Here is a 25436-nt window from a genome sequence, read left to right as displayed (position 1 = left end):
AAGCTGCAGTAAATAGTTTACTGAAAACAGAAGCAATGAAAATATACATTAAATATGTAAGAAATAAAGGAAGCAAAAAATCATGGAAAAGTTATAGGAGCTATGTGGAACCTGGCTTAATATTGTGCATAATAATAATAATCTAAATATTGGTGTATATTCTTGTTGGCTCTGTGACAACAGGGGCCACATCTACCTTAGTCATAATCTATAGATCCCAGTCTTCATTTAGGACTATAATAACCTCAAATAAGTATTTAAAGATCTAATAAATGAGTACATAAGATAAAAAAACATATTCAGAAACATTAGCCTTATAAGGAAAGGAAAGTACAATACATATAAAGTTAGAGTGGATGGCTGAAGTCTTTGCAATGAATCAGTCGAGAAGAAAAACTTCCAAGCAGAAAGATGAGATTGTCTTTGATGTTACTAAGAAGGAAGAAAAGATTGGTATATGTGAATGGTTTGTGCTTCATAAGAAATGTTACTTTTCTTTGATAGAGTAGAGGCAAAAAGTAAACACTTTGGAGTCGGGCAGATGTAAGTGTGAATCCAAGATCTAATCTTTATACGTTACATGATGTTAAACAAATTAACAATTTCAAAGTGTATCAATTTTATCATTTATTAATGAGAAAATAATAATTAACTCACAGAGTAGATTTGAGGAATAAATGTGATACTAGAAATAAATCATCAGCCCAAGTCTGTCACTTAGCAAGCACTACACCCACTGTAAGGTTTGGGTTTCATTGACTGTGGAGGACAGTGACCTGAACTGGGGAGCCAAAAAGCAGCCAAAGACGGGCACAAGTCCACTCCTTTGTGACTTCCAGGGAAGGGCTTTGAGGGAAGTCTTGTCATCGTCGGTGAGGTCCAAATCTGAACCCGACAGCCTGATTTCAATAGCTGGCTCTGCCACTTACGAGCTATGTGGTCTTTGGAAATTCACTTAACTTGTCTATGCCTCCGTTTACTCATCTTAAAAATGAGGTCTTCCTCACTGGGCTGCTTTGAAGACTGGATGAGTTAACGTATGTTAAAAAATTTAAAACAGTATCTGGCACATAACAAGTTTGTAAACAACATTAATGTTAGGAGGAAAGAATACTCAGGAAATGGGGATTTGGATACAAGATGTTTTCTTTAGAGAGAATACAGGTAGAGTGGGACACAGAGAAATGGAAAGGGTAGTGCTGAGGTGCAAGACAAGAAGGGACAGAAGTAAAGTGTGGCAAATGAACATAAAAACACTGAAAGAAAAACAGAAACGTGAAAGCTCATTTTAAGACTGGCTCAAACTGGGCACACATCATAGGAAACCAAATAGTAAAATATAATTCCATTGTTCTGAAAATTATGTTAAAATGCAAACAAAGCATCTTCACTTTATTTTTTTTTTCATTTTTCTAGCACATCCCTTGTTCTAGTTAATTCTTAACAGATGTTTTTAGGGGAAAACATGGTTTTTTTGTTTGATCTGTTATATTCTTATTGGCACCTGTGATTAAAATACATACTGTTAATTTAAAACTTGAAGGATGGACAACACATTTTTTCAACATGTCTCAACTAGAACTTTATAATATTGTAAGAATTAAAGTGACAGAAACCTTGAAGGTGTTGGATTCTAGTCAAATTTTAAAACAACACAATTAACATGAAATACTGAAAAGTTGAAATACTACTGTATGTATATGTGACTGGAAGGGCTCTATTCTCTGAAAAAATGCAGAGTTCAAGAAAGTGAAATTTTTCATTTTTATATTCAACTCTTATTCATGTAGAAATTTATATAGTCTAGAAATATAAAGAGAAAATGACAGAAGCAAGGCACAGGGTGAGTTATAAGCTGGAGACCCATGAGAGCCAATGGTGAGTTGCAGTCCAAGTCAGAAGGTCTAAGAAGCAGGAGAACTGATGGTGTGGTTGAGTTTGAAGGACAGCAGACCTGAGACACAGGAGGAACTGATGTGTCGGTTTCAGTTCAAAGGCAAGGAAAAGATAACATCCTGGATCAAAGGTAGAAGGATTCTCTCTTACTTGGGGGAGGGTGAGCATTTTTATTCTCTTCAGTCCTTTAACCAACTGGATGAGGTCCACTCACTTTAAAAGGGCAATTTGCTTTACTCAGTCTACTATCATCTCATTCAAAACCTCCCTTGCAGGAATACCCAGAATAATGTTTGACTAGACATCTGGGCACCCCGTGGCCCAGTCAAGTTGACATATAAAATTAACCATTACATATGTGTTAATTTATATATACTCACAAAGATATATATCTCTCTGTGATAGATATGATATATATTTCACAGGGATAGTTGTGGGTACTTAAATCCTTGATACCAGTCTGTTTTGCTCATCTTATGCTGAGTCTTTGAAGTCAGGAGCATGCTTCTCTATGTTTCCCAGTTCATTCTTCTCTAATTAGTTTTATTCCTAGCAATGACCCTTCATCAGGCAGACGAATGCTATCTGTCATATCCCTTTGACTATCCATAGCCCCGATCTTGGCCCTGATATTAAAACTAGGATATTTATGTAGGTGACATTTCCTAAAAATGATCTTAACAAATAGTTTTACTTGAATGATGATTTTTTTTTTTTTCTTTTTTTTTTTTTGGAGATGGAGTCTTACTCTATTACCCAGGCTGGAGTTCAGTGGCGCCATCTCGGCTCACTGTAAGCTCCGCCTCCTGGGTTCATGCCATTCTCCTGCCTCAGCCTCCTGAGTAGCTGGGATTACAGATGTCCACCACCATGCCCCGCTAATTTTTTTTATATTTTTAGTAGAGACGAGGTTTCACCATGTTAGCCAGGATGGCCTCTATCTCCTGACCTCATGATCCTCCTGTCTTGGCCTCCCAAAGTGCTAGGATTACAGGTGTGAGTCACCATGCCCAGCCAATGGTGATTAAAAAAAAACAGAAAAGAAAAGAAAAGAAAAGAAAAGAAAAGAAAAAGAAAAGAAAAAGGAAATGAGCAATTAGCAGTTCTGGATACTTTTACCCAGCAATTTAGGCCCAGGAAAATACAATGTGAAATTACAATTTGTTCCTCCTTAGAATTATATTTATTCTTGTCCATCAGTTACTACACAGAAATTGGATGGTGAATTGAGAAATATTTGATTTTAAGAGATTTTTTATTATAGCAAACCTAGAGAGAAATGCCACCAAAATTGAACATGGAATCAAATATTCTAAGTAATGGCAACATCTGAAAGCATAAATCAAATATGCATAACCTACTGAATTTGTTCTCTGAATAGAAGGAAGAACATTTTTTGGCATTACAAAAAGTGGCATTACAAAAAGTGAAATATAACAAATTACATTAGTGGATGGAAATGTGACAAATATCTCCATGTAAAGAAAATACTTTTAAATAAATTTTTTAAAAATATTGAAAGCACAATTGTTCCAGTCACTGTGTCAGGCACTGGAGCACAGACACAAATACAAGAGAGTTATTGACTTTGAAGACTTAAAATCTAGTGAAGAAAAAGAGACACTAAACTTAAGTTTCACATACTAAACTATAGAAAACAAAGTTTGACAAAGTACTATGGAAACACTAGGGAGAAAGAATCTAATTCTGCCTGGAACATTGAGAAAGTATTCTCAGAGGAGGTAACATTTTATCTGGGTTTTGAAAGATTAGATAGTTTCCAGACAAAGTAGAGAAAGACATTCCTGGTATAAAAGCATTAAAGACATCAAGATCTGGCCAAGCTGAGGTGTTCAGGGAATTTGCTGTAAGTTCAATGTGACTCCAGCTCAGAGCTTAATGGTTTAAAGTTTCAGGATAAGAAGATGTAGAAGTCAGGTGGAGACACTTTGTAAGTGCAGCCTTTCAATCCACACTAAGTGCTCAAGCTATCTTTTAGCCAAAGGAAAACTGCAGATATGTTTAATTACTCTATTGTGTTTTATTTTGAATTGCTACATACTCATAGCAAAAAAAATGAAAACATTCAGAAGATATACCTAAGAAAATGAAAATCACCAGTTTCATAAAACATCCAGAGATAACTATTGATAATACGTAGTGTCAACTTTTCCAGGCTTTTCTATGTAAACAAACACAAACTCGTGCACACACCCACACACACACAAAAATAATATGTGTAGTGTTTTATTCCTTGCTTTTCCTATTTACAAATATATAGATTATATCTCTTCAAATTAATAAGTGGAGTTCTAAATTACTGTTTTTTAAAAGATACATGATATGCATTATGGACATTCAGATTATATTGATATTGTAAATTTATAAGAAGAGCAATTATATTATCAAATTGGATTTTTAGAGAGATAACTCTGGCAATAATATGGAAGATCTATTTGGGTAAGTGAAAAATTGGTGGCAGAAGAGCCGGTTGTTGCCTATGAGAATGTACTAGATGATTAAATTTGATGGCTAGAGATCAGAAAATTAGAGAAGAAAAGCTTATTCTAAGAGATATACCAAATGCAATATTCACTTAATTTGAACATAATTAGATATCAAAATTAGGGCGGACATATTTTTGTATATATGTAATTTGTCTTTTTTATGTTGCTGAGTGCTATTTCTTTGTAAGAATAAATTATAAACAATTAGGTGGTGGGCTAAAGCTTCACCAGTGATGTCTGCATCCTAATACTTAAAACTTATGAATGTTACCTTACATTCAAAAAGGACTTTGCACATGTGATAATGTTAAAGATCTTGATAGGGGGAGATTATTCTGCATTATCCTGTTATTGGGCATTGGGTCCAGTGTAATCACAATGATCCTTATAAGAAGAAAGCAGGAGGTAAAAAGAAGAAAGAAGGCAAATTAATGGCGGAAGTGACCCAGCCAAGAGCCAAGAAATGCCACATCCTCTAAAGCTGGAAGAGACAAGAAAAAGATTTTCCCCTGAAGCCTCCAGAAAGAATCTGCCTATGAACAACTTGTTAGTCCCTAAGACTTATTTAAGACTCCTGATCTCCTACATTATAAAAGAATAAATCAACATTGTTTTAAGTCACTACATTTTTGGTAATTTGTCATAGCACCAATACAACTCTAGTACAAATTGTTTGCCTATTCTTTTGTTGCTGGGCCTTGCAACTATTTCCATTTTGGAGCATTTATGAATAACATTGCTAGGAACATTTTTGCATAATAATTTTGTGGAAAAATTTACTTATTTTTGAGGTTCTCTGATAATAAAATTTCTAGGTCATAAAATAGTTGCATATTTATAATTTTGAAACTGACAATTTTCCAAAGTGGTTGAACCATTTTACACTCTCACCAGCTTCTTCACATCTCCACACAAATTTAGTATGTTTTAAAATTTTACATATTGTGGTAGATGTGTAGTGCTATCTCTGTATTTTTACTTTGCATTTCTCTAATGGCTAATAGTTTTACATTATGCACATTTTCATATGCATATTGACCATTTGGCTCTCACTTTGAGATTTTGATGAAAATCATAGATTTCCCCAACAAAAATACATATATAAACTAAAAACATCTTCCACATGATTTTAGGGGGTTCACAAGACTCTGAAGCCCTTCTCCCCTTAAACCCTTCACCAAGGCTCATCCCCCTCTGCTGCTGTGTTTACAGCCCTGTCTCTGCCCACATCCTGCCTCACACTTCATGCTCTAGCAATCTTTAATACCTGAAAGCTTTCTGCCCAGTTTAACTCTATCTTATGTCCATTACTTTGAAATGTAATTCCTCCTTCAGACCTCAATTCTCATTTTACACTTAGCTCACTATTTGCTTCTCCAGAAACTTTTCCTTGATCCCCCAGCTTTTTCTTTATCAGTTATCTCCTAGTATCCTGTCCTTATTTCTGTTACCAAACTTACTATACTTATTATATGTTTCTTTGGATATCTCTCTTTATTTTGAACATCTTGAAGTCAGTAATTCTGTCAAATTGTATGTTAAGCGGAATTATGGTTGACACTCAAATATTTGTTGAATTAAAAACTAAAAGACAAAAAAAATTAACTTAAAAATAATATTGCCAGTAGTGATTACTTGAAATGACTTATCAGAAATCAGTGACTTGTGCAGTTGGTATAACCTTAAAGAAACTAATACCCTGGACAGTTTGGAGGGGGAGCTAAAAAGGAATGTTGTGAAAAATTAATTGAAATTCTTTTATAATACTCTGAATTTGATATTAAATAAGATACCTCTGCCTTGTTTTACTTCTGTAGAAACTTTTTAATATTTGTATTATGAACCATGTCCCATATAAATATTACTTTATTTTAAGATGTATATGTGTCTCTGGATAACATAAACTTTTTAAGTTAGGCTTTTTTTAGTGTTGCAAAGTAGGTGTTAAATAAATTCTTGTTACCTGGGATAATTTTGCCAATGCCAGAGTCATATCATTGGCCAGATAAAGCCTAAGTAGAATCTAGCCTGACAAATGTCATCATCTGACATCAACACTTGGGCCAGCTCTGTTTTGTTACACACACACACACACACACACACACACACACACACACAGAGTCAATAGACAAACTGAAGGCACAAATATACCAGGAACTAAACTTTCTAAAGAGCATGTCAACAATTCTTTCATCATCTGTTAAGCTTACGTTTGTTCCATAGAAAGAAAAGGTTAATTCTCACTCACATGTCATGTTCTCCCTCACCAGGGAGAACATAGGCTGCTGGGTATTATCCTGTCTAACTAAATGCAATTCTGCTCTAAAAAGAAAACAGCAGCTGAGGCTCAAGCATAGTCCTTCCTCGGAGGGGCTAGATTCTTACCACTCCCTACACCAAGGCACAGTACTGTGGTCTTATCCATTTACTTATTCATCAAATCATATGCATTGAAAACTCTGAAGCAAATTCTCTTTTGAACATAGTGACTAAAACAAAATTTTAAAAAGCATCCATGCCTTTTGGGACATATACTAATAACTAGCATAAAAATAACTGCTTCCAATATTTTCCCTCTAATCATGTAATTTTAACCTATTTATTGTTAATAATTTTACTTTGAGAGTTAGGAAAAGATAAATTTTAAAATAATAAAGACCTCGATATGATTTAGCTGTGTCCTCACTCAACTCTCATTTTGAATTGTAGCTCCCATAATCCCCAGGTGTCGTAGGAGGGACCCAGCAGGAGGTAATTAAATTATGGGGCGGGGTTATAATCATGCTGCTGTTCTTGTGATAATGAGTGAGTTCTCATGAGATCTGATGGTTTTATAATGAGCTTTTCTCTTTTTTGCTTGGCACTTCTCCTTCCTGCCGTCATGTCAAGAAGGACAGGTTTGCTCTCCCTTCAGCCATGATCGTAAGTTTCCTGAGACCTCCCCAGCCCTGCAGAACTGTGAGTCAATTAAACCACTTTTCTTTATAAATTACCCAGTCTCACGTATTTCTTCATAGTGGCATGAGAATGGATTAATACAGATCTAAATTTATCATTTGCTTTTCTTCAAATATGTCCTTATTATTTTTCTCTTCCTGCAAATGTCAGAACGCGGCTGTTTTATTTTCACACATTTACTCCATCAGGAATTCTCTTTCCACCTTTGGCTCTTCAGTACTCTGACCTATTTCCAATATCATTTGCTACTTTTTCTACCTTCATCTTGCTGTGAAAGACTCCTGTCTCTCCTTGAATAGCTCCTTTCCCACTGCTTCAGAACCACTGAGCTAGCTACATCTGAAATAAGTGCTTTAAAATGTTCACTTATTAAATCTATTCTGCTGTTTCTAAATGATTAGTGTGACTGGGTTAAAAAAATTTAAAGAAAGCCAGCCAGTGATATTTTTCCCAATCTAGGCCAATTAATAAGCATTTCTAACAAGAGAATTGAACTTTAAAAAATAAAAATATAAACGTCTTAATTCCCACTGCTGGCAGAGTCTGAATGTTAAATGAGAATATGGAAAGATTTTGTCACAATTCTCCTATTCAAGGTTTTTAGCATGCTAGAGTTAAAGTTTAGTGTTTCTAATATTACTTTTTTTCTAGATTTTGCCCTAGAACACTAACAATGCAAAATTTTTATGTATCACAAAAAATGTTTCATATAAAAATATGATTTGCATTTGTTATCTATCACAAACCAATCATATTTATCCTAGTATTATTAAAATATTGGGGGGATGTTTCTAAATGCTTAGGCATGAATTCACTCTCAAACAATACAATAAATATGTAGGATACTTGTTGAGTGCCTAATTTAATCTAGGCACTTTGATAAATGCACATAGCAGCACAGAGGAAAGAAAAAGATAGACATAGGTAGTTTTATGTAAGTAATAGAATATGTGCCCCAATGAAAGTTTGGCACATAGCTTCCTGAAATGTTTTCATAGATTTTCTCCAAAATCAATACATCAGTGACATCTGATATATAGTTTAAGAAGTGTTATGTATGTCCTAACACTGTTAGGGAATATTCCATTAATAATAAGCATTACAGTCATTAATTCTATTGTATAAACTATTTTGAACAATATTTTGATTTATGATTATAGTTATTAAGCATAAAGTCAATAAGTGAATTAATATGAAATCAGAAAAGATCCCAAATAGTCACACAATCTAGAGAAAGAACAAAGCTTGAGGCCTCATATTCTCTGATTAAAACATATTACAAAACTACAATAATCAAAACAATATGCAACAGGCATGAAGATAGACATATAGAACAATTGAACAGAATTAAGAGCCCAGAAATAAATCCATGCATATACGGTCATCTGATCTTCAACAAGGGTACCAGGATATAAATGGGAAAAGGATAACCTCTTCAACAAATAATGTTGGGAAAACTCGATTTTCATATGCCAAAGAATGAAATTAGATCCTTACATTACACTATACATAAAAATCAACTCAAAATATATTAAATATTTTTAATTTAAGACCTCAAATTGTAATATAAGAAAGAATCAGAGGAAAGTTTCTTAACATTGGTCTGGACAATGACTTTTGTGTATGACCATATAAGCACAGGCAACAAAAGCAAAAAATAGAAAAGTGGGACTACATCAAGCTAAAAAGCTTCTGAATAGCAAAGGAAACAATCAATAGAATGAAGTAAATAATCAACAGAATGAAGAAGCAACCTACAGAATGGGAGAAATTAATTCACATATTCGATAAGAGAATAATGTCTGAAATATAAGAAACTCCTATGACTCTATAGCAAACAAACAAACAAACAAAAACAAACAAAAAAAAACCAAAAAAACCCCCACAAATAAGCTGATTTTTTAAACTGGCAAAGGTCTTGCATAGACAACTCTCCAAAGACATACACGTGGCCGATGGATACATAAAAACATGCTCAACTTCAGTTATCATCAGGGAATTGCAAATCCAAACCACCATGAGGTATCACCTCACACTTATTACAAGGAGTATTATCAAAAAGATGAATGATTAAAAACTGTTGGCTGGGATGTGGAAAAATGGAAACCTTTGTGCACTGTCAATAGGCATGTAAATTAGCATAGGCATTAAAATAGAGCTACCACATGATCCAGTAATCCTCCACTGGATATTTTACTCAAAAAAATTGAAATTAGGTTCTCAAACAGATATTTGCACTTTCATATTCAGTCAAGAGATGGAAACAACCATTCTGCATAGATAGAAGAGTGGATGAGGAAAATGTGACACATAAATACAATAGAATATTATTCACCCATAAAAATAAGGAAATCCTGACATAAGGTACAACATAAATAAACCTGGAGAATATTAGGCTAAATGAAATAAGCCAATCATAGAAGGACAAATTCTACATGATTCCACTTTTATGAAGTGTCTGAAGTAGCCAAACTCATAGAAACAGAAAGTAGAGTGGAGGTTTCCAGGGACTGTAGGGGGTTGCTATTCAATAGGTGGAGAGTTTCAGTTAAGGGGAATGAAAAAGTTCTAGAGATAGATCTGCTGTGCATTATTATGCTTATGGTGAAGAGTACTGCAGTTTTACACTAAAAATTTTGTTAAAAGGGTAGATCTTATGCACTGTGTGATTTTACCACAATAAAAAAGAACTTGAGCAGCACTAAGCTCTGTATAACAGACTTCATGGAGATACTCCGCCTCAGCAGATCTCAGTGCTACAGTAATTATTCTTGAATTATTGAAGAAAGTAACTGAAGTGAAGCATAGCCTACAGCAGTTTTTAACACTCATAATTCAGTTCTGTTTTGGAATGCCTTTAAAACTATACCTTTGATAGTCACACACTGTACTTGTGTGTGTTGCATTTATGGGCTTGTATTGTGGATCTCCACAGATTTCTTTTTGTCTTGGTCCACTTGTGTTGGATATCCATTCTCTGAGGAGAGAAAATAAAATCCACTTAAGTAAGATTCTCGTTTTTAAAATGTTTAGATCTGTGATTTGCAAACATTGTCATCTCAGGCCCCTCTTTACACTCTCAAAAATTATTGAGGTCTGCATTCAAGGTTTGTGTAGAAAAAAAACAAAGAAAAAGAAAAAAAATTGGGAATTCCAATTGAGTTTTTATAGATATTAATTATATCTATAAATATTTACCATATTAGGAATTAAATTCATAATTTAAATCAGTATTTATTAATTCATTTTAAATGACAATAAACTATTACATGATATATGATTAACATATTTTATGAAAAATATATTTCAAAAAAAGAAAACGTAGCAAATAGAATATAATAGTTATATACATTTTATCAAACTTAAATTTTTTTATTGCAATAGTTTTGGGTTACATTGACAAATTATATAGTGGTGAAGTCTGGTATTTTAATGTACCCATCACCCTAAATAGTGTACATTGCACCCAATAGGTAGTTTTTCATCTCTCACTCCCTTCCAACTCTCCCTTTTTCTAAATTTCCAATATCCATATACCACTCTATATGCCTTTGCTTAGCCATAGCTTAGCTCCTACTTCTAAGTGAACATGCAATATTTGGTTTTCCACTCTTGCATTACTTAGGATAATTGCCTAAAGTTCCAATCCAAGTTGCTGCGAAAGACATTATTTCATTTGTTTTTACAGCTGAATAATATTCCATGGTATGAGTGTATGTATGTATATACACACACTTCATTTCCTTTATTCACTCATCAATTGATGGGCACTTAGATTGGTTCCATATGTTTGCAATTGTGAATAGTGCTTTGATGAACATACATGTGCAGGGTTTTTTTTTGTTTTTTTAATATAATGACTTATTTTCCTTTGGGTAAATACCCAGTAGTAGAATTGCTGGATTGAATTGTAGATCTACTTTCAGTTCTTTGATAGACCTTTATACTGTTTTCCATAGAGGTAGTACTAATTTACATTCCCACTAGCAGAGTTTTAGCAGATCTTTTTTAGAAATGAGAGAAAGAAGGAGAGTGAAAAAGTCACCTCTCACATAGTTTCTTAGAAGTATTTTGAAAATAACTTTCATATCACTGGTACTCAGAAAAGGTCTTAAATATAATACTTTGTGAACTGGTGGGTTAGCATATAAAAAGTACTTTTGGCTCCCTGAGAGGCTGGATGGAGGTGGAGGCTATGTCCTTGCGGTAATGGTAGAGGTCCTACAATAGAATGTAATTTACTATGGTGCTGAGGTCACCCTAGTTAATGCTGCCTGCATGAAGAGGACAAATGTATAGAAAGTCTCACGAGAGAGGGACAAAACCAGATTAACAAAAGAGTGGAAGACTTCTGGAGTGTACAAATCAGAGGAGCTTTTTTTTCTGGCTTCAGAATGCCTTGGAAGAAAAAAGAACAAGACATTTTCATAAAAGTTCACAATCACTGCTTGGCCTCCCCAAATCTTGGAAAAATTAGATCAAAGTTCAAATCCGCGCTGTGGCAGCAATTCTTTGTAACTATACGGAGCTCCCTATTTGGAATACAAGAAAATAAGACTTTATAAGTAGTATAAAATCCTTTATCCTTTTTTTCAACTAAGTATATTATATTTGTCTTCATCTTGACAATCATATCTTTGTTTCACTTTTGATATGTCTGACAACTCTGTTTAAGAGTGATGATTCCAGTCCTTGATATTAGAGTCTACATAGTGGATTTGGAGCTATGAAATACAAGTTCAGGTCATAACTTGGCAACCTAACAGATGATCTTGGGCAAATAGATTAATTTCATTACCTTTCTTTTATTATCCATGAACAGAATATAATAACATTTGTCCTTCAAGGTTATAGTTAGAACCAAATGAAATCTGTATTTGTTAATCTAAAGAACTCAACAAAGACAATAAATATAGCATTAATGCAATCAATTTTTATGATTATAAGTTTATCCTGATTATTTTTAATATAGTCTTTTATTAGTTATTAAAATAATCTACTTTGGTCTTTGAAGATTTACTCATTTTCATTGCTAATTTTAAAATAAGTATTCTGTGATTAAAATCTAAAATAAAAACAAAATTTTAGGAGTTAAAAATTGATCAGTGGTATGTATTTAAATTATTTTGCATGTGTAACTTTAAAAATCAAACAATACGAAATAATCATAAAGCCACTTTTTTAGAAAGGCACAGTATGCAAAGTATGATTTTAATTTCAAGGCCAGTTTCAGAAAAGAACAATTAAGGAATGTCAGTAATGTGTACCAGTTATAATAGTTTTCTAATATTGGACAAAGCATAGAATTCCAAGTGATACCAGGGCACAATTCTAACATAAAAAATCTTTTTTTGCATGCTGTGCAGACAGATTTACTGATTTTGGGTGCATCTAACGTAAGATGTCTTGCATACTCTTCAGTTAGGCGGCCTGGATTGGAGAACACAATCAGCTATTAAATAACTGCTTCCATGGAAAAGTTACTTAACTTTTTTGATACTTGATTTTCCATCTGTAAAATTGTGGAATGATAATTGACAAGTCAAAAACTTTTTTTTTTTTTTTTTTTTTTTTTAAGACAGAGTCTTGCTCTGTCACCCAGGCTGGAGTGCAGTGGTGCGATCTTGGTTCACTGCAACCTCTGACTCCCAGGTTCAAGCGATTCTTCTGCTTCAGCCTCCCAAGTAGCTGGGATTACAGGCATGCACCACCATGCCAGGCTAATTTTTGTATTTTTAGTAGAGACAGAGTTTCACCACATTGGCCAGGCTGGTCTCGAACGCATGTCCTTGTGATCTGCCTGCCTCGGCCTCCCAAAGTGCTGGGATTACGGCGTGAGCCACCACACCCAGACCAGAAACTTTTTTCAAGCTGTATTAAACTAAAAGATACACAAACATGTCCACAGTCATTTGATCACATAAACAGATTTTTATTTTATCTTATGGTAAGAATGCAACATGAGATCTACTTCTTTCATGTGTTTTTAAGTGCATAATACAGTATTGTTATCTACAGGCAAAATGCTGTACAGCAGATCTCTGGAACTTCATTTGCATAACTCAAATGTTATACCTGTTGATAAGCAATTTACCCTTCCCCTCTTCCACTGGTCCCTGCCAGCCACCACTCTATTCTTTGCTCTTATGCTTTTGACTATTTCGATACCTCCTATGAGTGGAATTATGCAGTAATTGACCTTTTCTGACTGACTACTTTCTCTCTATCAGGACTTTTTTTGTCTGGCTGTCACCCAGGTAGAAAACACTTTACTCTCACACCTCTTTTATGTGCATGGATGTGTTTACTGCATAACTGAGAAAGGGGAAGCAGTTTTAGAAATGATGGAACAAAGATGACAAAGCAGAAATGAAGAGGGGAGCCAAAATTTTGTCTGTTTCCTCAGGCCTAATTTTTAATGACTGTGTGAAACTCTGGGCTCAAACCCAACTACTTCAGAGAACATAGTGACCAAGTGTGGCACAGAGAAAAGGTAACTTTCTCCTCGCCTCTGCTCACACCTACCATTATTCCAGCACACAATGTTTTTGATTATGTTTTTGTTTTTGTTTTTTTTTTTTGCTGTGGGAATATCTTGTAATACCTAAGGCAAACTATTCACCTCAACGTGGCTAAAACAATGTAGAACATAGATTGGTTTGTGCAACCGCCCAAGCCAGGGCGGACAGAGCTGGCTTCACTCTACCTTTCTCAGTCCTGTTTCTTCAGTATTGGCCCCATTTTATCAGACTCTTTCCTCATCACTGCAAGACGGCTGGCAGCTGAAGAAAAGTCTTGTTGCACAATCAGCAGCACCAAGAATCTCTTCCAATGTTCTCCACAGAAGGAGAAATAAGTTCTGTTTTATTTTTTTCCCAGAAGCCTCAGCAAACATAACTTGGTGTCTCACTGGTTCTGACTGGGTTACACATCCATCTCAGAATGTATCCGTAAGAGCCAAGATACAGGACACACAGACAAGCTCTAAGCCAGGAGTCAAGAGTGGTCCTACCTGAAGCTTAAGGAGAAGGAGAGAACCTCTCCTAAAACCTCCTGACTGAGAAGGAAGCAAAAGTGTTATGAAATGAAGTTAGGATAGGATATATGAAGGATGGGAGAAGAAATGCAATGATAAGACCTAAAAGTTCCCAGTTTGGTCACTTTTATGTCGGCAATGGTGTCCTGAGAGACTGTTTCAGCCAGCAGGTTTGCAGAAATAGCATGTGAAAATCCAGAGGCTGGAAAGGGAGAGAGGACATTCTACTACCCTTTCATGATGACTCTAGTCTATCGACCGGTATATGGCACACTAAAGACATCCTTTGTGAACTCTCAGAAGCAAGGAGGAAATATTTTTAGTGTCCGAGGAGGTGGGTACTTTGTGGTGAGATGTTTAAGTCCTCCAGAGAGAGTTTGTCTTCACAGGCTGTGGCTTTATAAGAAAAAATGTCTAAGAACGTTTTATTCTCCCCTCCATTATCTCCCAGCATCTTTTGTCATTTCCTACCTGATGTTGCTTTTCAGGGCTATCCAGTAGAAATACAATGTAAGCACAAATGCAAGCCACATACACTGTTTAAAATATTGTAATAGTCACATTGTAAATAGTAAAAAGAGAAAAACTTAATTTTAATAGCAGACTTTATTTACCTCAATATACTCAAAAGGATTATCACTTGAACATGTAATCACTTTTAAAACATTATTTAGGAGATATTTCACTTCCTTTGTGTTGTACTTCGTCTTTGAAATCCTATACACAGCCATATTATAAGTGTTGCATAACCACCTGTGGCCAGGAGCTGCCATCTGGGACTGTGTAGCTCCATTCTCCAGCCATATTAAACTAGTTCCTCTTCCCTGGTGTTTTCAGGTTTCTCTAACTTCATTTCTTATGAGAATGTTTCTGGACTGGAATATCCTTCTTTCACTCTTCCTGTTTCCAAATTCATGACTATTGATCTTGGTCAATATATTTTGTCCTGTCTTTGGCTATTAACACATTCGGAATCCCTTCATCATACCTGGGGCAAGTTATCTGGCTCGCCCGTGGTCCTGTGATTATCTAGCCACCCACATGTTAATGAGCATGACAGGGTTTTTGCTGTAAAGAATCCAAAGATCTAGTGAGAATGAGATCATAAACCGTAAGTCTCTTTAGGGCAAAGATTGTGTCTTGTTCATTATTGTATGCACAGAAGTGAGCCCAGTGACTGAAACAGAGTGAATATATAATAAATATTAATGGAATAAAAAAGAGAGGAAAGGACCACAATTTTTAAACATCTTGAACTCTCCTGTAGTGTTTCTGAGGCTTCCATAACATTGAACTTTTCTACTGGTAAATTTTATTGTCTCCTAAATGATGAACAAATTGAAGTCCACCAATATCTACCTTCCTCAAATTCAGGAATGACTCAATATATGGTAAACACAATGTAGACAATCTTTGACAATCTCTGTCAAGTTCATTTATAAGAGTATTTTCAAATAGTTTTATCTGGCTATGTGACAAATAACTAAATATCAGATGATTTTCTTTTTCATTTATCACGTGCCAGGCATTGTGCTAAGTGTTCTATATGCATTATATCACTTAAATTTAATACATTATTAAATTTCAATAACACCCCGTTATTCCATCCTGGATGGAAATTTTTAAATTTCCAGTTGTAATAAGGTATAGTATAGTGGTAAGAACAGGTTAAGATACCAACAACTTGAGTTTATACCTGAGCTTATGATTAGGCTTTTTAGTACGGATTATTGCTCAGAAATATTAACTTCTCTCTACCTCTGATTCCTCTGATTAAAAGAGTGAGGTATATTTCTCCACCACTTAACTCTGGACCTGGCCTTGTATCTTGCATTGGCAAGTGAGATGTTAGCAGATGTGGCACAGCAGAGGCTTGAAAGCACTTGTAAATTATTCTTATCTTCCAACTCTGCCATTTCCATGATAAAATATTCCCAGGTTAGCCCTTAAAAATAAAAGAGGAAGAAAAACTTTGGAGTAGAGCCCAGTTGCCCATCCCAGCTGACTTCCAAAGAACCAATAGCAAAGACTTCCAATCCAACCCAGCCAAGGGAGCCACCTGTTGGCTCATTTACATCATCAAGAAAATTTATGATTGGTGATTTAAGCCATTAAATTTAGGGCTGATTTTTGTGAAACATTTTGTACGGCAATAGTGGTTTCAACATTCAAGAAACAAGTAAAAGTACATATACCTCACAGTGGTATTATAAATATTAATAGGTTGTGTTATGTAAAGGCTTGGAAGAATAGCATCCTGAAAGCACAATATATGTTATTATTTTGTATTATTAGATTTATTTCTTTAATGAAAAATAATATGTAGCCAAGAGAGTTTTAAGTAACTTGCTTAGGGTTAACGAACAGTAAATGATGGCAAATGACTGAAATTTGATTCTGATTTTACTAAATTACCTCAAATATCAAAAACATTGACATTTGTGCATTTAAATAGGAAGCCAACACTATAGAAACTATTCCTGGGAAATGAAAGATTATAGTATAAACAGCAAGGGTTTTTGAGTCAGATAATTAAAGTAATTCACTGAATAAACACTTGAGTGTTCTTTTGTAGCCAGTCACGGCTGGGCATGAATAATTGATATAGTAGTTAAGAGGAAAGTACTTAGGCAGATAGTGACAGTATGGGAGTCCTTGGTAAGGTTTTCCTTTCAATGAAAAGCAGTCCCCAAATCATTTTCTTTTCTAACAAAGAGCAGCTTGTAAAATATAGCTGCAGGCAGACAAGCAAGCTGGAAGCCTGCATGGGTGAATGATGCAGTTGTGCCAATAGGGAAAGGCTACCTGTGACTAGGCATGATCAAAATGGCGGCTCTGTCTTCCCTTCTCTTTGCCAGCCACTTGTGCAGTAAGCAGCAGAGAAGATGGCCCAATGGAAAGGCCATTTGCATAATAAAATTAGGGTGGTGCAACCAGCTTCCCTACATGCTATTTAATGTCACACCTGGTTGAACCAATCTGTGGGCCCTAGGTAAATCAGATACGGCCTCCTCAAGCCCGCCTATAAAATCTGCTGCAGTCTGCTGAAGGCTAGTTTTCCTTTTCGAATGCCTCTCTCTCAGGAGAGAGAGAGAGCGAGAGAGCTGCTCTCCTGTCTCTTTTCTTCTGCCTATTAAACTTTCAGCTCCTTAACCCACCCTCGTGTCCATGTCCTTAATCTTCTTGACTGGAGATGATGAAACCCAGGTATTTACCCCAGATAATGATGCTGATTCAGAACGTGAAGTAAATTCAAGAAAATTTCTGTCTTGAAACAGCAGAGAGAGGATGAAGCTCTTCTTCTACCATTTACTGTGAGGGTGATCTTGAGTAACTGACTTAATATTTCTAAGCCTCAGTTTTCTCATCTGTAAAATTGGGACATATTACTTCCCCTTAACAGAGTTTCATAAAGATTTATTGAAATAACTTATGTAACAGGTGGTGATGTGTGTCACGCGTTAGAAAATACTGTTTTCTCTTCTCTAGTCTTTTTGTTTCTTTCTTATGAGAGCACTCTCACAGCTATTTATGTATCTCATGAAGATGAAATAAAATTAGATTTTCTCAGAAGACCTCATAAGAGAAGAGAATTAATTACAAAGATGCTTTGAGAGAATTACTTAAGTACTCTCAATCATAATTATGGAACTCAAATCACAAGTAAATAAAAACAATTTAACCAAAATTAAATCGTGTGATGGAATCAGAGGTGGCTCCATCAAACTGTAAGAAAAGTTATCTGCCTTTAGACTTAAAAGTTTCTAGTTGGGTATCTGCAGTTGTGCCAATAGGGGCTCCCAGAAGCCAGGGGGGCGGGCCGGGGGTGGCGGCTGGGAGCCCGATCGCGGGGGTGCCTGCCCCCCCGGCGAGGGGGCTCCCAGAAGCCAGGGGGGCGGGCCGGGGGTGGCGGCTGGGAGCCCGATCGCGGGGGGTGCCTGCCCCCCTGGCGAGGGGGCTCCCAGAAGCCAGGGGGGCGGGCCGGGGGTGGCGGCTGGGAGCCCGATGGCGGGGAGTGCCTGCACCCCCGGCGAGGGGGCTCCCAGAAGCCAGGGGGGCGGGCCGGGGGTGGCGGCTGGGAGCCCGATCGCGGGGGTGCCTGCCCCCCCGGCGAGGGGGCTCCCAGAAGCCAGGGGGGCGGGCCGGGGGTGGCGGCTGGGAGCCCGATCGCGGGGGGTGCCGGATCAAACCAGCTGAAACCGGTTCAAAGTGGCTCAAACCGGATCAAACCGGCTCAAACAGGTTGAAACCGGATCAGACCGGAAGAAACCGGTTCAGAGCGGTTCAAACCGGATGGAACCGGATCAAACCGGCTCAAACTGGTTCAAACCGGCTCAAACTGGTTCAGACCGGATCAAACCGATTCAGACCGGATGAAACCGGATGGAACCGGATCAAACCAGCTGAAACCGGTTCAAACCGGCTGAAACTGGAACAAACCGGCTCAAACAGATTCAGACCGGATCAAACCGGATGGAACCGGATCAAACCGGATCAGACCGGATGAAACCGGTTCAGTCCGGATCAAACCGGATGGAACTGGATCAAACCGGATGGAACCGGATCAAACCAGCTTAAACCATTTCAAACCGGCTCAAACCGGTTCAAACCGGATCAGACCGGATGATACCGGTTTAGACCAGATCAAACCGGATGGAACCGGATCATACCGGCTCAAACTGGTTCAATCCGGATCAAACCGGTTCAGACCGGATCAAACCAGCTCAAACTGGTTCAAACCGGATCAAGCAGGCTCAAACTGGTTCAACCTGGATCAAAACGTTTCAGACCAGATCAAACCGGATGGGACCGGATCAAACCGGTTCAAACCGGATCAAACCGGCTCAAACCGGATGAAACCGGCTCAAACCGGTTCAGACCGGATCAAACCGCATGTGAACGGATCAGACCGGATCAAACCGGTTCAATTCGGATTGAACCGGTTCAAACCAGCTCAAACTGGTTCAAACTGGATCAAACCGGCTGAAACCGGTTCAAACCGGATGAGACCGGATGAAACCGGTTCAGACTGCATCAAACCGGACGGTACCGGATCAAACCGTCTCAAACTGGTTCAAACCGGATCAAACCTGTTCAGACTGGATCAAACCAGATGGGAACGGATCAAACCGGATCAGACCGGATGAAACCGGTTTAGACCGGATCAAACCAGATGGAACCGGATCAAACCAGCTGAAACCGGTTCAAACCTGCTCAAACCGGTTCAAACCGGCTCAAACCGGCTCAAATTGGTTCATACCGGATGAGACCGGATAAAACCGTTTCAGACCGGATCAAACCGGATGTAACCGGATCAAACCGGCTCCAACTGGTTCAAACCGGATCAAACCGGTTCAGACCAGATCAAACCGGATGGAACCGGATCAAACCAGCTGAAACCGGTTCAAACCGTCTCAAACCGGCTCAAACCGGTTCAAACCGGATGAAACCGGTTCATACCGGATCAAACCGGATGGAACCGGATCAAACCGGCTCAAACTGGTTCATACTGGATAAAACTGGTTCAGACCGGATGAAACTGGTTCAGACCGGATCAAAGCAGATGGAACCGGATCAAACCGTTTCAAACCGGCTCAAACTGGTTCAAACCGGATCAGACCGGTTCAGACCGGATCAAACCGGATGGAACCGGATTAAACCAGATCAAATCGGTTCAGACCGGATCACACGGGATCAGACCGGATGAAACCGGTTCAAACCAGCTCAAACCGGTTCAAACCGGATCAAACCGGATCAGACCGGATCAAACCGGATGGAACCGGATCAAACCAGCTGAAACCGGTTCAAACCGGTTCAAAGCGGCTCAAACCGGTTCAAACCAGCGGAAACCGGTTCAAACCGGCTCAAACCGGTTCAAAGCGGCTCAAACCGGTTCATTCCGGATCAAACCGGCTCAAACCGGTTCGAACCTGATCAGACCGGATGAGACCGCTTCAGACCGGATCAAACCGGATGGAACCGGAAAAAACAGGCTCAAACTGGTTGAAAACCGGATGAAACAGGACCAGACCAGATGAAACCGGTTCAGACCGGACCAAACCGGATGGAACCGGATCAAACCGGCTGAAACTGGTTCAAACCGGATGAAACCGGCTCAAACCATATCAAACCGGCTCAGACCGGCTCAAACCGGTTGAAACCGGATCAAACCGGCTCAAACCGGTTCAAAGCGGTTCAGATCGGATCAAATCGGTTCAGACCGGATGGAACCGGATAAAACCGGCTCAAACTGGTTCAAACCGGATCAAACCGGTTCAGACCGGATCAAACCGGCTCAAACCGGCTCAAACTGGTTCAAACCGGATCAAACCGGCTCAAACCGGTTCAAACCGTATCAAACCGGCTCAAACAGGTTGAAACCGGATCAGACCGGATGAAACCGGTTCAGACCGGATCAAACCGGATGGAACCGGATCAAACCAGCTGAAACCGGTTCAAACCGGATCAGACCGGATGAAACCGGTTCAGACAGGATCAAACCGGATGGAACTGGATCGAACCAGCTCAAACTGGTTCAAACCGGATCAAACCGGATGGAACTGGATCAGACCGGCTTAAACTGGTTCAAACCGGATCAAACTGGCTCCAATCGGATCAAATCGGCTCAAACTGGTTCAAACCGGATCAAACCGTTTCAAACCAGATCAAACCGGCTCAAACCGGATCAGACCAGTGAAACCGGTTCAGACCGGATCAAACCGGATGGAACCGGAGCAAACTGGTTCAAACCGGATCAGACCAGCTTAAACCGGTTCAAACCGGATCAGACCGGAAGAAACTGGTTCGAACCGGATCAAACCGGCTCCAACCGGTTCAAGCCGGATCACACCGTATGAAACCGGTTCAGACTGGATCAAACCAGACGGAGCCGGATCAAACCGGCTCAAATTGGTTCAAACCGGATGAAACCGGATCAAACCGGCTCAAACCGGTTCACACCAGATGGAACCGTATCAAACCAGCTCAAACTGGATCAAAGTGGCTCAAACCGGTCCAAACCGGATCAAAGTGGTTCAGACCGGATCAAACCAGATGGGACCGGATCAAACCGGTTCAAACCGGATCAAACCGGCTCAAACTGGTTCAAACCGTATCAAACCGGTTCAAACCGGATCAAACCGGCTCAAACTGGTTCAAACCGTATCAAACCGGTTCAAACCGGATCAAACCGGCTCAAACTGGTTCAAACCGTATCAAACCGGTTCAGACCGGATCAAACCGATTCAGACCGGATCAAACCGGATGGAACAGGATCAAACCAGCTGAAACCGATTCAAACCTTCTCAAACCAGCTCAAACCGGTTCAAACCGGATCAGACCGGATGAAACCGGTTCAGACCGGGTCAAAACGGATGGAACCGGATCAAACCAGCTCAAACCGGATCAAACCGGTTCAGACCGGATGAAAATGGTTCAGACCGGATCAAACCGGATGGAACCGGATCAAACCAGCTTAAACCGTTTCAAACCGGCTCAAACTGTTTCAAACCGGATCAGACCTGATGAAACTGGTTCAGACCGGATCAAACCGGATGGAACCGGATCAAACCGGCTCAAACTGGTTCAAAGCGGATCAAACCGGTTCAGACCGGATGAAACCGGTTCAGACCGGGTCAAACCGGATGGAACCGGATCAAACCAGCTTAAACCGTTTCAAACCGGCTCAAACCGGTTCAAACCGGATCAGACCGGATGAAACCGGTTCAGACCGGATCAAACCGGATGGAACCGGATCGTACCGGCTCAAACTGGTTCAATCCGGATCAAACCGGTTCAGACTGGATCAAACCGGATCACACCGGATGAAACCGGTTCAAACCAGCTGAAACCGGTTCAAACCGGATCAAACCAGATCGGACCGGATGAAACAGGTTCAAACCGGCTCAAACCGGATCAGACCGGATGAAACCAGTTCAGACCAGATCAAACCGGATGGAACCGGATCATACCGGCTTAAACTGGTTCAAACCGGATCAAACCGGCTCCAATCGGATCAAATTGGCTCAAACTGGTTCAAACCGGATCAAACCGGTTCAAACCAGAACAAACCGGATCAGACCGGTGAAACCGGTTCAGACCGGATCAAACCGGATGGAACCGGAGCAAACTGGTTCAAACCGGATCAGACCGGCTTAAACCGGTTCAAACCGGATCAGACCGGAAGAAACTGGTTCGAACCGGATCAAACCGGCTCCAACCGGTTCAAGCCGGATCACACCGTATGAAACCGGTTCAGACTGGATCAAACCGGACGGAGCCGGATCAAACCGGCTCAAATTGGTTCAAACCGGATGAAACCGGATCAAACCGGCTCAAACGGGTTCACTCCAGATGGAACCGTATCAAACCAGCTCAAACTGGATCAAAGTGGCTCAAACCGGTTCAAACCGGATCAAAGTGGTTCAGACCGGATCAAACCAGATGGGACCGGATCAAACCGGTTCAAACCGGATCAAACCGGCTCAAACTGGTTCAAACCGTATCAAACCGGTTCAGACCGGATCAAACCGGTTCAGACCGGATCAAACCGGATGGAACCGGATCAAACCGGATGGAACCGGATCAAACCAGCTTAAACCGTTTCAAACCGGCTCAAACTGTTTCAAACCGGATCAGACCGGATGAAACCGGTTCAGACCGGGTCAAAACGGATGGAACCAGATCAAACGGGCTCCAACCGGATCAAACCGGTTCAGACCGGATGAAAATGGTTCAGACCGGATCAAACCGGATGGGACCGGATCAAACCAGCTTAAACTGTTTCAAACCGGCTCAAACTGGTTCAAACCGGATCAGACCTGATGAAACCGGTTCAGACCGGATCAAACCGGATGGAACCGGATCAAACCGGCTCAAACTGGTTCAAAGCGGATCAAACCGGTTCAGACCGGATGAATCCGGTTCAGACCGGATCAAACCGGATGGAACCGGATCAAACCAGCTTAAACCGTTTCAAACTGGCTCAAACCCGTTCAAACCGTATCAGACCGGATGAAACCGGTTCAGACCGGATCAAACCGGATGGAACCGGATCATACCGGCTCAAACTGGTTCAATCCGGATCAAACCGGTTCAGACCGGATCAAACCAGCTCAAACCGGATCAAACTGGATCACACCGGATGAAACCGGTTCAAACCAGCTGAAACCGGTTCAAACCGGATCAAACCAGATCAGACCGGATGAAACAGGTTCAAACCGGATCAGACCGGATGAAACCGGTTCAGACCGGATCAAACCGGATGGAACCGGATCAAACTGGTTCAAACCGGATCAAACCGGCTCAAACTGGTTCAAACTGGATCAAAACGTTTCAGACCAGATCAAACCGGATGGGACCGGATCAAACCGGCTCAAACCGGTTCAGACCGGATCAAACCGGTTGAATTCGGATCGAACCGGTTCAAACCAGCTCAAACTGGTTCAAACTGGATCAAACCGGCTGAAACCAGAGTAAACTGAAGGTTATCACTTAAATAATCCATTTGAATATTTTCAAGTGCTTTTCTCTAGTTCTGTGACAGATATTATTGGTTGAATTACCCAATATCCATACTCAACCCCCTATTCCATAACTTTCTCCACTCTAAAGAAAAGAAAAATTACATAAGCATTTTCCAGTCTTCCTTGCAATGTCTTTGCATTGGACACAGACCTATCCAGTGAGATATGAGGGGAAGTCTGCTGACGGATTTCTGATAATTTTGTTGTTCTGTCAAAAATGAGCCATTTTTACCCCTTCTCCTGCCCTGAACATAATTCTGACCTTTGGAGTTTCCTTAACCATTTTAAGCCAAAATGAAATGGATAGGAAGGGAGACAATTTGTTTACCGGGTGATATTGAGGTATATGTAAAATTCTAAATATGTCTTAGTAAATACTGCATAGGAGTCCACCACTTAGAAAAGAGATTGGAATCAACTGAAATGGAGGATGGCAATTTCACCATATCTTGAAAACCATTGAGCCTCTGCTTTGAGATCACTGATATGTTACAAATATTTGGACTAATTCTCCAAACTTCTGAAGCAACTCTTAGGTATTCTGTTGCTTATAACCAAAAGCATTCTTAATAGACCCAAATTCACAGCCAGAATCCTCAAGTGATGCAGCACTATATAAAAAAAAAAATTTATTTGACTCCCTGTCTGTCTCTCTGTCTCTCTTTCTTTCTCTTGCCCTCTCTTTTACCCTTTTCACTCTCTCTCCCTTTTCTCTCTTTCTCTCTCTCTCTCTCTTTCTTTCTTTCTCTTTTCTCTCTCTCTGCCTCTCTGTCTCTCTCTTTCTTGGTAGATGGCTTTTAGGAACACAGAGGAAGGACGTTTGCTCATTGCCCCCATTTGATACTATAGGAATATGCACCTCCCTTTAATTTACTCAATTCGTGTACATCCTCATCTATTATGTTGTCATAGACCCAGTCCAGTTGTTAAAGTACTGGGTCATCAGTTCTAAGGCCCTGGCAAAGGTGGTAGGAAATGGGTCCCTCATAACTGCCCATGTTGAGAGCTGTATACCTAAATTGAGAGGAATACCAGGGGCAAGACTCCTTAGGTTCATAGCCTACATGCCCAAGGATGCAGCATAGAGTTTCATAAGATCCCTTTGGAGATACAACTTGCTTTAATACTTGGGAGAGTAAGTGAAAGTCTGACGCATTAGTACCTAGGAGGCAGGGATTGGAGGTATGTGGATGATTTACTTTTAGTTGCTGGTTCAGAAACCTTGTGCTATCAAGCCACCCAACTGCTCTTAAACTTCCTCACCACCTGTGGCTATAAGGTTTCCAAACCAAATACTCAGCTCTGCTTACAGCAGGTTAAATACTTAGGGTTAAAATTATCCAAAGGCACCAGGGCCCTCAGTAAGGAACGTATTCAGCTTCTACTGGCTCATCATCATCCCATAACCCTGAAGCAATTAAGAGGGTTCCTTGGCATAACAGGCTTCTGCCGAATATGGATTCCCAGATATGGTGAAATAGCCAGGCCATTACACACACTAATTTAGGAAACTCA

This window comes from Theropithecus gelada, chromosome 5, assembly GCF_003255815.1.
Source record: "Theropithecus gelada isolate Dixy chromosome 5, Tgel_1.0, whole genome shotgun sequence".
Classification (NCBI taxonomy): Eukaryota; Metazoa; Chordata; class Mammalia; order Primates; family Cercopithecidae; genus Theropithecus; species Theropithecus gelada.
This window is presented reverse-complemented; position numbering follows the sequence as displayed.